Source organism: Arvicanthis niloticus, chromosome 24, assembly GCF_011762505.2.
Source record: "Arvicanthis niloticus isolate mArvNil1 chromosome 24, mArvNil1.pat.X, whole genome shotgun sequence".
Classification (NCBI taxonomy): Eukaryota; Metazoa; Chordata; class Mammalia; order Rodentia; family Muridae; genus Arvicanthis; species Arvicanthis niloticus.
In genome coordinates, this window is record NC_133432.1 from 8,665,531 (window position 1) to 8,679,064 (window position 13,534).

Below are 13,534 nucleotides of genomic sequence, written 5' to 3' on the forward strand. Positions count from 1 at the left end.
TAGATGGTTTCAAGCCCAGCTCCACAAGAGACTTCCAAAGCCCCTATAAGGAGGCTGGAGAGATGGCCCAGTGGTTAAGAGCTCTAGGCACTTTTCCAGAGGACTGGAGTTCAGTTCCTAGCGCCCATGTGGCAGCTCATAGCCACCTACAACTCCAGTTCCAGAGCATTTAGTGCCGCCTTCTGGCCTCCACAGGCACCAGCCATGCGTGCAGCCTACAGACATTCCAGACAAAACATTCATAGATTATTTTTTAATGTAAAGCCCCTACAAGCATCTGATGGAGAGGCACTTAGGTGCCATGACAACACGGTTACTATAAAGGGATGGATGGGTGACATGGGGCAGGGGGATCTTCTCCATACATCTCCAAGGGCAGTCACGTCAATTTCCTGCACTCCGCAGCACCAAGTGACATAGTTCCATCAGTAAAATGTCCTTGTTAAATCTGATGATTGATTCCTGGGCCTCATATGGTAGAAGGAGAGAACTGACTCCTGAAAGTTGTCCTTTGACCTTTACATGTACACTGTAGCATGTACACACACACACACTATTCCTAACTTAGTCCTGTGCCTGAACCTCCCATTCAAGAGCCAGTGCAAGATGAAAGTCAGATATGGAGCAGGAGCCAGGCAAGACCACTCATCCCTGTTCTTTGCTGGGCTACAGAAGGTATTAACCAGTTAGCCCAATGGCTAATGGGGATGGAAAGCCAGTCTTCACAGGCTGCTTTGGAGTCACTGACAGACAGGATGCTTCCTGCTATGCAGTACCTCGCTCTTCACTCTCTCTAATTCAAAGCTTAGGGAACTGAAGCATAGGCCAAGCAGCTTGTACAGTGTCAACCATAGAGATGACAGAAATGGGGCTAGAATCAGCCTGTCCAGCCTCAGAACCTGCATTCCATTCCACCATGCTGGTTACTTGCTGAGACTCCTGATCTTGATTCGAATCCGAGCTCCTCCACTTCCTAACTGTGTAACTTTGGGTAAGTGACTCAACTTCTCTGTGTCTTTCTTTCTTCATCACGAAATAGGTTGGTTATAAGTTGTTGGATTATGATAGAATTAAAGAAGTTCTCCTGTGCAATACATGGATGGGGTGGGATGAAACAGGAAGGGAAGGGATGGAACAGGAAGGGAAGGGATAGAACAGGAAGGGAAGGGATGGAACAGGAAGGGAAGGGATGGAACAGGAAGGGAAGGGATAGAACAGGAAGGGAAGGGATAGAACAGGGAGGGAAGGGATGGAACAGGAAGGGAAGGGATAGAACAGGAAGGGAAGGGATAGAACAGGGAGGGAAGGGATGGAACAGGAAAGGAAGGGATGGAACAGGGAGGGAAGGGATGGAACAGGAAGGGAAGGGATGGAACAGGAAAGGAAGGGATGGAACAGGGAGGGAAGGGATGGAACAGGGAGGGAAGGGATGGAACAGGAAAGGAAGGGATGGAACAGGGAGGGAAGGGATGGAACAGGAAAGGAAGGGATGGAACAGGGAGGGAAGGGATGGAACAGGGAGGGAAGGGATGGAACAGGGAGGGAAGGGATGGAACAGGAAGGGAAGAAATGGAACAGGGAGGGAAGGGATGGAACAGGAAGGGAAGGGATGGAACAGGAAGGGAAGGGATGGAACAGGAAAGGAAGGGATAGAACAGGGAGGGAAGGGATGGAACAGGGAGGGAAGGGATGGAACAGGAAGGGAAGGGATAGAACAGGAAGGGAAGGGATAGAACAGGAAGGGAAGGGATGGAACAGGAAAGGAAGGGATGGAACAGGGAGGGAAGGGATGGAACAGGGAAGGAAGGGAAGAAATGGAACAGGGAGGGAAGGGATGGAACAGGAAGGGAAGGGATGGAACAGGAAGGGATGGAACAGGAAGGGAAGGGATGGAACAGGAAGGGAAGGGATAGAACAGGGAGGGAAGGGATGGAACAGGGAGGGAAGGGATGGAACAGGAAGGGAAGGGATAGAACAGGAAGGGAAGGGATAGAACAGGAAGGGAAGGGATGGAACAGGAAAGGAAGGGATGGAACAGGAAGGGAAGGGATGGAACAGGAAAGGAAGGGATGGAACAGGAAGGGAAGGGATGGAACAGGAAGGGAAGGGATGGAACAGGAAAGGAAAAGATGGAACAGGGAGGGAAGGGATGGAACAGGAAAGGAAGGGATGGAACAGGAAAGGAAGGGATAGAACAGGAAGGGAAGGGATGGAACAGGGAGGGAGGGGATGGAACAGGGAGGGAAGGGATGGAACAGGAAGGGAAGGGATGGAACAGGAAGGGAAGGGATAGAACAGGAAGGGAAGGGATAGAACAGGAAGGGAAGGGATGGAACAGGAAGGGAAGGGATGGAACAGGAAGGGAAGGGATGGAACAGGGAGGGAAGGGATGGAACAGGAAGGGAAGGGATGGAACAGGAAGGGAAGGGATGGAACAGGAAGGGAAGGGATGGAACAGGGAGGGAAGGGATGGAACAGGGAGGGAAGGGATAGAACAGGGAGGGAAGGGATGGAACAGGAAGGGAAGGGATGGAACAGGAAAGGAAGGGATGGAACAGGGAGGGAAGGGATGGAACAGGGAGGGAAGGGATAGAACAGGGAGGGAAGGGATAGAACAAGGAGGGAAGGGATGGAACAGGGAGAGAAGGGATAGAACAGGGAGAGAAGGGATGGAACAGGAATGGATGAATGGGATGGCATTGAGTGGGTCTGATAGGGAAAAAAAATAGCCCTGAATTCTGCCTCTTCCAATCTCCCCAGCTTATTTCCCTCTGGGTGTGAGCAGCCTCTCCCTGAAGCAATATGATTTTACATGTTAAACACTGACTTTCTCTGGCCTCTTAGGGGAGTGGGTCAGTTCCTGGAGTTTCCCCCAGCTGCCCAGTAGCACTGGCTCTGGATCAGGCCTCCACATCTGTGTCTTTAACCAGCTTCCCACCTAACACCTACTCAGGCTGGAGTTTTGTCAGGTCCAGCCAGAGAGCTGCTCAGAGACAACTGAACAGGGTATGCCTCCCAACTGTATATCTTTTGTTGCCTAGCAACCAAGTGAACATTTTAAGTTTACACCAAGACAGAAACTTCACAAGCACAAATCAAGGAAGAAAGGGCAGCAAAGGAATACGATGGGGTGGAGTGTGTGTGTGTGTGGGGGGGTGTATAAGAATATGTTAAGTCACTGGTGATTACTCTAGAACAGCTGTTCTCAACCTGTGGGTCGTGACCCCTTTGGGGATCAAACAATGCACAGGAATCATCTAAGACCATTGAAAAACACAGATATTTACATTACCATCCATAGCAATATTACAGCTATGAAATAGCAATGAAAATAATTTTATGGTCTGGGGTCACCACAACATGAGGAACTGTATTAAAGGGTCATAGCGTTAGGAAGGTTGAGAACCACTGCTCTAGAGTATGGGCTTCCCCGGGGTGATGGGGTGACTCAGTGGGTAGAGGTGTCTTCCACAAGACTGATGACCAGAGTTCGATCCCTGCAACCCACCTGAGGGAGTGAGCTGACTGCACAGTTGTCCTCTGACCAACCACACACACACACACACACACACACACACACAAGTATCATGTCACAGACACATACATGGGCTTCTCATTCATGTAGCAAAAATATGCTTGTATCCAGGTGTAATAGCACATGCTGGTAATCTCAGCCACTTGGGTGGTGGAGGCAGGAGGATCAGATTTTCAAGGTCAGCCTCCGATACCCTGAAAGTTCAAAGCGAGCATGAGAAACACGAGACCCTGTCTCAAAAGGGAAGGTAAATGGGGGAGTGTGGCACAAACCTTTCATCCCAGCACTAGGGAGGCAGAGGCAGGAGTTTATTTGAGTTCAAGGCCAACCTGATCCAGGACAGCCAGGACTACACAGAGAAATCCTATATTGAAAAACAGAAAGAGAGAGAGAGAGAGAGAGAGAGAGAGAGAGAGAGAGAGAGAGAGAGACAGAGACAGAGACAGAGACAGAGAGACAGAGAGACAGAGAGAGAGAGAGAGATGTTCACTTTACCTTTTGCAAAGTCACCAGCACAAGCCAGAGATGCCACCCTATAAAGCCAGTAGGGGTAGAGACAGGAGGATGGGGGCTTGCTGGCCTCAAAGGTATATATATGTGTGTGTGTGTGTGTCTGTATGTCTGTGTGTGTGTGTGTGTGTGTGTGTGTGTGTGTGTGTATATGTCTGTGTGTGTTTGCATATGTGTGTGTGTGTGTGTGTGTGTGCAAACACACACGCATGCGCACACTCACGGAGTATATTTATAATCAAGTTGAACAGTATAGTATCCAGCCTGTGACTTGAGACTCACTGTCTCAGCCCTCCCTTAATTTGCTGTGTTTAAGATTTGAAGACTTCCCAGGGTGATTTCCCAGGGTTATGCTCGCCTCCTTCCCCCCTCCGCCCCCACAGGATTATCACCAGATAAAAAGGCTATCAGCTGGAAAGAAAGCCTCAGAGACGAATGAATCAGCCATTGCTGAAGTGTGTGTTAAGCGATGCAGCGGGTGACTGAATCTGGTTTACAAAGTTCTAAAAAGACACTTCCTGCAGTTCCAGCAGCAAATTCATGTGCAAGATCGATGGAGGAGGAGAAGCCTCTCCTTGGGTCGTCAAACCCAATGACATTCTGTTCCTCAAAATGCAAGTACTGCCCCAGGTTTCCCTTCTGGAAAGACCTCTTTCCAGAAGGCACCCAGTGCCACTGGGAACCAGAGAGGTCGAGGCAACCTCTCGGCTCAACAAGCACGCACAGTGCATGCTTTGGGTACCAGCACCTTGAACTTCTCCTTTTCCTCCCTAGCTCCACAGAAACTTTCTCTGCTGGGCTGATCCTCTCCGAGGGCTGCACGAACACGAACACGAACACGGCTTCCCTGTCCCCCCAAACCCCTGCCTCTCCCCCCCCCCCCCCCCCCCCCGCCCACTCCACCGTCACTCCTGCGCAAGAGCAGGAACATCCCCTGGCTTCCTCCATCTTTGTCCGGCCCCCTTTCTACTGTTGAAGATTAGTTCCTTTACAGTTCACTGGGACATACAATCTGCCTCTTTTTTTTTTTTTTTCAGAAAGGGACCCCAGCCCACAAAAAACGATGCTACCCACATTTAGGGTGGGTGTTTACACCTCAATAAACATAATCTAGTTAAGCCCTCCCATATATGCCCAGAGGTATGTTTCCATGGTGATTTGAAACCCCATCAAATGGAGGATTAACCCTTCACTCTCGTTTCTAAAGTCGGTACCCACCATCCTCCATGTCATATTAACATGGCTTCTCTGCCTTTGTGTATCAGTTACCTCTCGCCTCGGAAACGCTGAGCAACAAACGGAATTAAATCTCCTCCTCTGCGGCCACACCGTGGAGTAAAGGTTGGAGGGTGAGGCTCTGAGCCCAGTGCCCTGCAGGACTAACCTCCAAACCAAACTGCCACCATCTCCGGGAGATCAGGTGGGCCTGCTCGTGGAAGATGGTCCCAGCTGGGCTCATGAACTACTGACCGTCTCTCATACAAGGAGGGGATGGGAGAGTCGTGAAAACCTCACCTGAGTATCCACCTAGCCCTCCAACTAGTTGTAGGCAACTCTGCCCTGCTGGGAAAGCAGCTTGTGTCTGGGGTAAGGGCTACAGTATATAGATGGAGAAGGAGATGGAGGACCGGGTCTGTCTATGCAGCCATTATGGCTTCCTTGTCCACGCTGGCTGCCGGGTGCAAACCATGTGCCTGCATCTCTCACCCACTGATCTGTAAATCAGCCCCAGACTCTCTAGTTCTCCACTGGAGTAGAAGTTTGGTTTGTCATTCGGACCCCGGGAAAGGAGAGAGATGTTATTTAGTTCCCTACTTCCAAATACTTGGGACAGGCAGGGCCAGGGAGTCCTCTACAAGCTGGGAAGGTCACGGGGCTCTGATCCCACCATCCTAGAAGGAGCATGGCTTATCGGCACCCTTTTTTTTTTTTTTTTTTTTTTTTCAATAAGACTTACTAGGAACTTCTGGCTTCCAGAGCTGATAAGCAGCGCGCTTTGCGGGAGATTTTTGTTTCTTTGTTTCTCCTTGAGATAAGGGCTCTGGTTGGCTTGGAACGTGATAGGTACACCAGGCTAGCTTTGGACTCACAAAGATCCGCTGACCTCTGCCTCCTGGGGCTGGGATTAAAGGTGTGCCCCCGCCCACCTGATTCTCTAAAGCCTCCATAGAAAACCAAAAGAAACTTAGCTCAGTGGAAGAAGGGTACAGTGCTTGGCCAGCAAGCTTAAGACCCTGGGGGGGGGGGGGGGGGGGGGGGGAGGCAGAGAGGGAAGGAGGGAGACCTGGATGGGTTTGTTGCTGTTTAAGCGGTTTCTTGCCTTCTCTAGCTTCTGGAAGCTTCGTAAATTCCTTGGCCCATGGCCAGCCTCATCAAGCCAACATTTCTCAACACCTGCTATTCTCTCTGACCCTTCCCCCACTGCCCCCTCCTCCTGGAGGATGGTTTAATGACACCGCCCCGGGCGGGCCGCTCAGTGTAAGGTCTGTCTAAAGCTTTCTGCCTTGCTCCTACCTGAGAAGTCTCTTTCACCACTACAAGAGTAGAGCTATTCATCACCTGCCGGGGCTTATCCAAGAGACCTGTTTGGAACCATTGTCCTGACCACCACAGCCCAACCCCCACCCTCCAAGACTCTATATGTGTGTGTGTGTGTGTGTGTGTGTGTGTGTGTGTGTGTGTGTGTGTGTGTGTGTGTAATGCCCCCAGAGGCCAGAAGAGGGCATCAGACCCCCAGTACTGTAGTTCCAGGTGGTTGTGACCCACCTGACATGGGTACTGGGAACCAAACTCAGGTCCTTTGCCAGAGCAGTGCATGTTCTTAACCTCTAAGCCATCTCTTCAGCTCCTCAATTGATTTTTCGATGAAACCGACTGCCTTGTGCACGCTGGCGGAACACACTGTAACACAGCTAGCCTCTGAGTATTCTCTTTCTCAAATAAGACGGCCAACCAGGGTACACCCCAGGCCTTCAAACCCTGGGGTGTGCCTGTGCTACAGAGAGAGAGAGTTTAACAATCACAGTCTATTGTTCTGTCTGGTCCAGGTAATTGTGGCAGCCATGACTTGGGCTTTTATTTATTTTATGTATGCGACCTTTGTCTGCATGTAAATCCGCACATGTGAGGAAGGCATCTGAGCCCATAGGATTACAGCTATAGACAGTTGTGAGCCTACATACGGGTGGTGGGAATCGAACCATGTCCTCTGGAAGAACAGCCGGTGCTCATAACTGCTTAGCCAGCTCTCCAGCAAAGGCTGATTGGTTGGTTGGTTGATTGACTGGTCGGTTGATCAGTTGATTGGCTGGTTGGTTGATTGACTGGTCGGTTGATCAGTTGATTGGCTGGTTGGTTGATTGACTGGTCGGTTGATCAGTTGATTGGCTGGTTGGTTGCTGGCTGTCTAAAGGCAATGATTTGGGTTTTGTATACGTACGTTGATTAGGTAGACAGCAAGCCACAATAAAAGAATAAAGCAAGACTATGAACGAAATACCACCGGGTGAGGTGCTCAAAACATCCAGCCGACAGTAACTGGGGAAACTGAGGCTGCCAGCTGGAGTTCCTGTTGGAGCTTTGTTTTCCTATCCAAGCTTCCAGCTCCTCTCTCCACCACAGGCATCTTCCTAGCATGAGCTAACCGATGGTCACTCCGTGCGAAATGCTTTGCCTCAAGGACTCGGCCCTCTTGCTCTTGGTCTGGTTTGCTGTTCTGTCCCCTGTGGGTCACAGAGTTAGGGAAGTTGAGCCTTTCCCTAAGGGGTCTCCCAGGACACTAGACAAAGACTCTGCTTGAAGCAGAGGATCAGCTCCTGCTTCGGGGAGCCAGCTTCTCAGTGAGCTCACGTCTCACGCAACAGCTTATCAGCCAACATAGCACACATTACGTGGCCACTTACGTGTATGAAGCAGGGCAAAGGCAGAGAGGCCTGTGGGTAGAAGGGCTCATCAGGTCTGAGATCATGGGCCGCGTATGTTCTTGCACTCTGAGCAGGCTCTACAGGGAAGTGGAATTGTCAGCAAAGGTCCTGGGCAGGAGAGGAGCTGGACCCAGCGAAAAGAAAAAAAAAAAAAAGAAAGAAAGAAAATGTGTTTGCAGTTGTCTGTCAGTATGGAGGAAAGGGTGGAAGGGGAGGCTTCCTGAGACATCCCAAATCTCTAGTTTCTCAGGAGACAGAGGAAACACCCGGATATGCCCCCGAGCTCCCTGGGCTGTGATGTCGCTTGCTTTTAGTTAACTTTAAAAAGTCACAGGGATCAGAGGTCACACGGCTAAGCTACATATCTTTAGTCTTCCCCCACACTGGCTCTTCTCACAAAACCAGCTCAGATAACAGTTGTTTAGTTGGCTTTTCAAAGGTGGGGAGGCTACTGTTTTCAAAACTGCTGACTGCTGTTTGGGGCCGAGCTCTCAGAAATCACGTGGTCTCCACAGTTTGGTCAGTTATGAGTCCTCCATTTTGACTGCCTGTCCTACACTGCCAAAAGAGGTTCTTTGGACAAAGGCCAGAAGCTATACTAGTCTATGACATAAACATAAATATTTAGAAGGCAGTTTAACGACATGTCCATTTGACAAAACATTGGTGGTAGGTTTCCCCCTCCTGGGGCCTCCCCAGATCCAGGGAACTTTAGACTAGTTCTATGGTGTCAGAAATGTCTTCCCTCCCACAGAGCAGGCCTTAAATGCAGCTGGGAACCGAGGGTTGGGAGGAGTACCGTGGGATCCTGACTTCTGGGTGAGAAGTTGTAATCATGAGAACATGGCGGCTGTGACTGTCTGCATGGGGCTTGGCAGAGGAAAGGAAATATGACAAAGCACATTAGGGTCAGGTTGGGTTGGGACTCCTTGGTAAGGAGGGGGTCAGGAAAAGTGGGAGGGGATGAGAGAGGGAGTACGTGGAGGTGAAGGTGATCCCAGTGCCTCCTATACAAGAATAAAACTGCCCAAAGTTTGAAAGATTCCTTTGAAGCGTGGGAGGGGATGGGAGTGGGGGCGGGTGTGTATGAGCATGTGAGTGCAGGTTCATGAGAAGACCTGCAGAGGGCGCCAGATCCCCTGGAGCAAGAAATACAGGAGATGATAAACCTTTAACGTGAGACCTTGGCCAGATCCTCTAATGGGTAGTACATGCCCTTAACCATTGAGAGAGGTGTCTCACGCCCTTAAAACCTGCCCTGTACAAGATATTTAAATAAACAAAGTATGCCATCAGTTCTTCACCTGGGCCTGTGCAAGTGAGTGACAAAGTGGCCTTTAGGTATGGAGAGACCAAAATAACCACCCTTTTTTTTTTTTTTTTTTTTTTTTTGGTTTTTTCGAAACAGGGTTTCTCTGTGTAGTCCTGGCTGTCCTGGAACTCACTCTGTAGACCAGGCTAGCCTCGAACTCAGAAATCCGCCTGCCTCTGCCTCCCAAGTGCTGGGATTAAAGGCGTGCGCCACCACCGCCCAGCAATAACCACCCTTTTAAACGTAAATCCCTCAGAGAACCATGGATGGTCATTACCACTGAGCAGACCCATAAAAGCTTTGTGTCTGGTCACATCACCCAGTAAGTCTACCTTTAACTTCTGTGTATCTCCAGCTTCGTGTATATACACCCTATGTGTACAGGTGCCCCTGAAGACCAGAAGAGGGAGACTATTGAATCCCCTGAAGCTGAGGTGACAGGCAGCTTTGACAGTCTGACGTCAGTGCTGGGAATCAAACTCTGGTCTCTGACAGAACTGCAGGCTCTCTCAACCACTGGGCCATCTCCTCCCTACTTCTTTCTCTCATGAAAAGCAACATCTGGTTCTTGGAGAGGCTTGGGGCCCATATCTGCTCATCTACTTTGCAAATACACTATCCTCTCTGCAGTGGCTGTCAGATTGTGGTAGCCAAGCAGGCCTGAGCCGGATTGGACCAATCCGGCTCAGGCCCCTTCTATAAAGTGGCATTGCAATTGTATATTATCTGCACACAGCCTCCTTGTATCTAAGTCACCTGTTGGTGACTTGCAATTCACAGACCAAATGTTAGATAAGTAGTTATTTATTGTGTGTGTGTGTGGGGGGGGACGACAATAATGAAAGTCTATACATATGCAAAACAGGTGCAATTTTTAAAATCCCAGCACTTGAGATGCAGAGGCAGGTAGATCTGAGTTCGAGGCCAGCCTGGTTTGCAGAGTGAGTTCCAGGACAGTCAGGGCTACACAGAGAAACAAAAAAACCAAAATAAGACCAAAAAGTCCTATTTTGTTTTTCAGACAGGGTCTTTGTTTGTTTGTTTGTTTGTTTTTTGTTTGTTTGTTTTTTGTTTTGTTTTTCGAGACAGGGTTTCTCTGTGTAGCCCTGGCTATCCTGGAACTCACTCTGTAGACCAGGCTGGCCTCGAACTCAGAAATTCGCCTGCCTCTGCCTCCCAAGTGCTGGGATTAAAGGTGTGGGTCACTACTGCCTGGCTAAAGATGACCTTAAATTCCTGATCCTCCTGCCTCTACCTCCCAAGTGCTAAAGTTACAGGCAAACACCATTATAACAGTTTATTCATTGCTGGGGGTAGAACCTACGGCAGCAGTTCTGAATCTGTGGGTCACGACCATCAGCAAACACATATTTCTGATGGTTTTAGGAATGAAGACACCCACCACTTGCTCAGTAGCAGTTATGGAATATCAACAAAAATAAATTTATGGTTGGGGGGGTCCCTAAAACCATTGGAAATAATGTGTTTTCCGATGGTCACAACCCATAGATAGAAAACCACTGATCATGCATGCTAGGCAAGCGTTCTACCCAGTGGGCAACATCTCAAGCCTATCTGTCATTGGTATTACTGTTTTTAAACAAGTTCTAGCTATGTAGCCAGGCTGACCTCAATATCTCAGCCCTCCTGCCTCAGGCCCCATGATGTTTCTGGGATTATAGGCATTTGCCACCACATCTAACTTCTTAAAATGGTTTTTGACCCCCGTTTGTTTAGCTGGTTGGTTGAATCCACAGTGTAGACACACACACACACACACACACACACACACACGAGGGCAGACTGCATTTATCCTGAGAATGAGGGGCTCTGTTGAAGGAGGTGTGGTGAGACCCAAGCCTCCCTCTATCTGGATCATGGAGATTGCGTGCAAGATGGCCACCCAAAGAGGCCAATGACTCCTAAGGCAGCACTGGCGACCTGACATGCTGTATGATGTTTAAGGCTGATTAAACTTTAGTCTCTAAAGTGCATGTCTGTCTCAGGGTCTGTGTGCATGAGGTCAGAGAACAACAGATGCCCTGGAGTTACAGCTACAGGCTTCTATGGACTGCCCACATATAGGCAAGAGGTATTTATATGTAAGCATTCTGGGTCAAGATGTGTCTGTCCCCACAAAGGGGCTGTTAAGCTCTTAGAACTGTGTGAAATCCCTTTCTGGGAGGGCTTCGCTGGATCCAGGGCTTCAGCCTTTTCTTTCCCCCAGAAGAGGGGTCATTTAATTTAACTGAGGCCCCCTTGTTTCCAAGGTGTAATAGTGGAAGGAAATTGACAAGTGTCCTTATTTAGAACATCCTCCCTCCCACTGGGATGGTTAAAGCTCGGGGAAACAGTCATGGATCTGGGCAGATTAGCTAGAGCGTAAGTATGTGGCATTTATTGATTGGGTGATTGATATTGATTGGTCCATTGATTGAGACAGGGACTATCTATGTTGTCCTGACTCTGCTGGAGGTTAATATGTGGACCAACCTGGCTTCAAACTCACAGAGATCTTTCTGTCTCTTGATTCCCTAGTGCTGGGATTAAAGATGTATGCCAGCCGGGTAGTGGTGGCGCACGCCTTTAATCCCAACACTTGGGAGGCAGAGGCAGGTGGATTTCTGAGTTTGTAGGCCAGCCTGGTCTACAGAGTGAGTTCCAGGACAGCCAGGGCTACACAGAGAAACCCTGTCTCGAAAAACCAAAAAAAAAAAAAAAAGTGTGTGTGTGTGTGTGTGTGTGTGTGTGTGAGAGAGAGAGAGAGAGAGAGAGGTGGGGACAGACAGAAAGACTGACTACTGACTAACAGACAAGACATCACTTCTCATTTCTTTTTTTTTTTTTTTTTTTTTTTTTTTCTCTTTCAGTTTTGGGATGAAACCCAGGACCTCTCATAGGCTAAACAAGTACCCTACAATAGGTTTGCTTCCTCAAGCATTTCCTGGTGAAATGTGTCTGTACGTATATTCTCTGTTCCTTTGATACGTAAAGCTTGTGTGTGTGCTTTGTTTTTTGATCATGGGAAAGTAAGCGAGCAACATAATGTACCTCTTAACCACCTCCACTACAGTCTAGGGGCATTAAAAACAAAATCCACCACCCAGACTTTTCATCAGTACCATCAGAAAGTCAGCATTCATTAAGAAGTAACCCGTGGGTCGGGAGAGATGGCTCAGCACTGAAGCGCACTGGCTGCTCTTCCAGAGGTCCTGAGTTCAGTTCCCTTCCCCTACCTTAGAGCTAACAACCAGCTCGAACGCCAGTTCCAGGAGCACCAGACACATACAGACATGCATGCAGACAGTCAAAACACCCATGTATATAAAATAATGTAATTTTAATCTTTCAAAGAAAATAGCTGGGCGTGGTAGCATGTGCCTTCAATACCAGCACTCTCGGGAGGCAGAGGTTGGTGGATTTCTGTGAGTTCAAGGCCAGCCTAGTCTACCCAAAACAAAAACAAGTAACCCCTATTTTCCTCCTTCCCCTTGACCTTAATATCCTCGAACCTACATTCTGTTGGATTCATCTTTCCTGAAAGTTTCCTGCAAGGGAGGTCATGTGGAATTTGCCCTCTTGTGTCTGTTTTCTGGGGGCATGCCTCCCTTGCTCCCTCGGGGTTCACTCTTGAGGTAGGAGCACCAGCAGCAGAACTCCCATCTTACTTGTGGTTAGGAGGCATCCTGTCCACCTTCTCCTCATCATTAGCCAGGAATGTTTTTCTTACAGGCCTGGGAAACATCTCGTTGAAAACATAAATACGGAGAAGACGGTGTCCCTGCCTCCCCGTCACCAGGGGGAGTGGGCTGTTTGCTCCTAAGTGTAACCTTACCTGTGTGAAAGAGATGAGATTTGAGGAGTTTCATTATTTCTTGGGGCCAAGGGCAGCTGGCCAGCTTGGGGGGTCCCCAGAAGACTAGGCCACTTTAGGAGGAAGGAGGAAAGGATAGGTCTCGAGGAAGAGGCCTCACCTTCTACCCAAGGAGCTGTGGGAATAGGAAAAGGAAGCCAGCGTTCTTGCGCTCTGTGAGGAGGAGGATAGAACTTCCGGTACACAGAGTGGGGACTCTATCCGCTTGCCACTCTTGGTCCGCTCATTATCGTGCTGTCTCTGAGGGGCGGCTCGCTCTTTAATGCTGGTTCCACAGCAGAACCACCTCCTTCATTCGTAAAGGGCATTTTGCTGCCAGATTTTTTTTTTCTCCCTGTCACCCCAATCTTTGATAATCTCTAGTCATCATCGATCAGGTG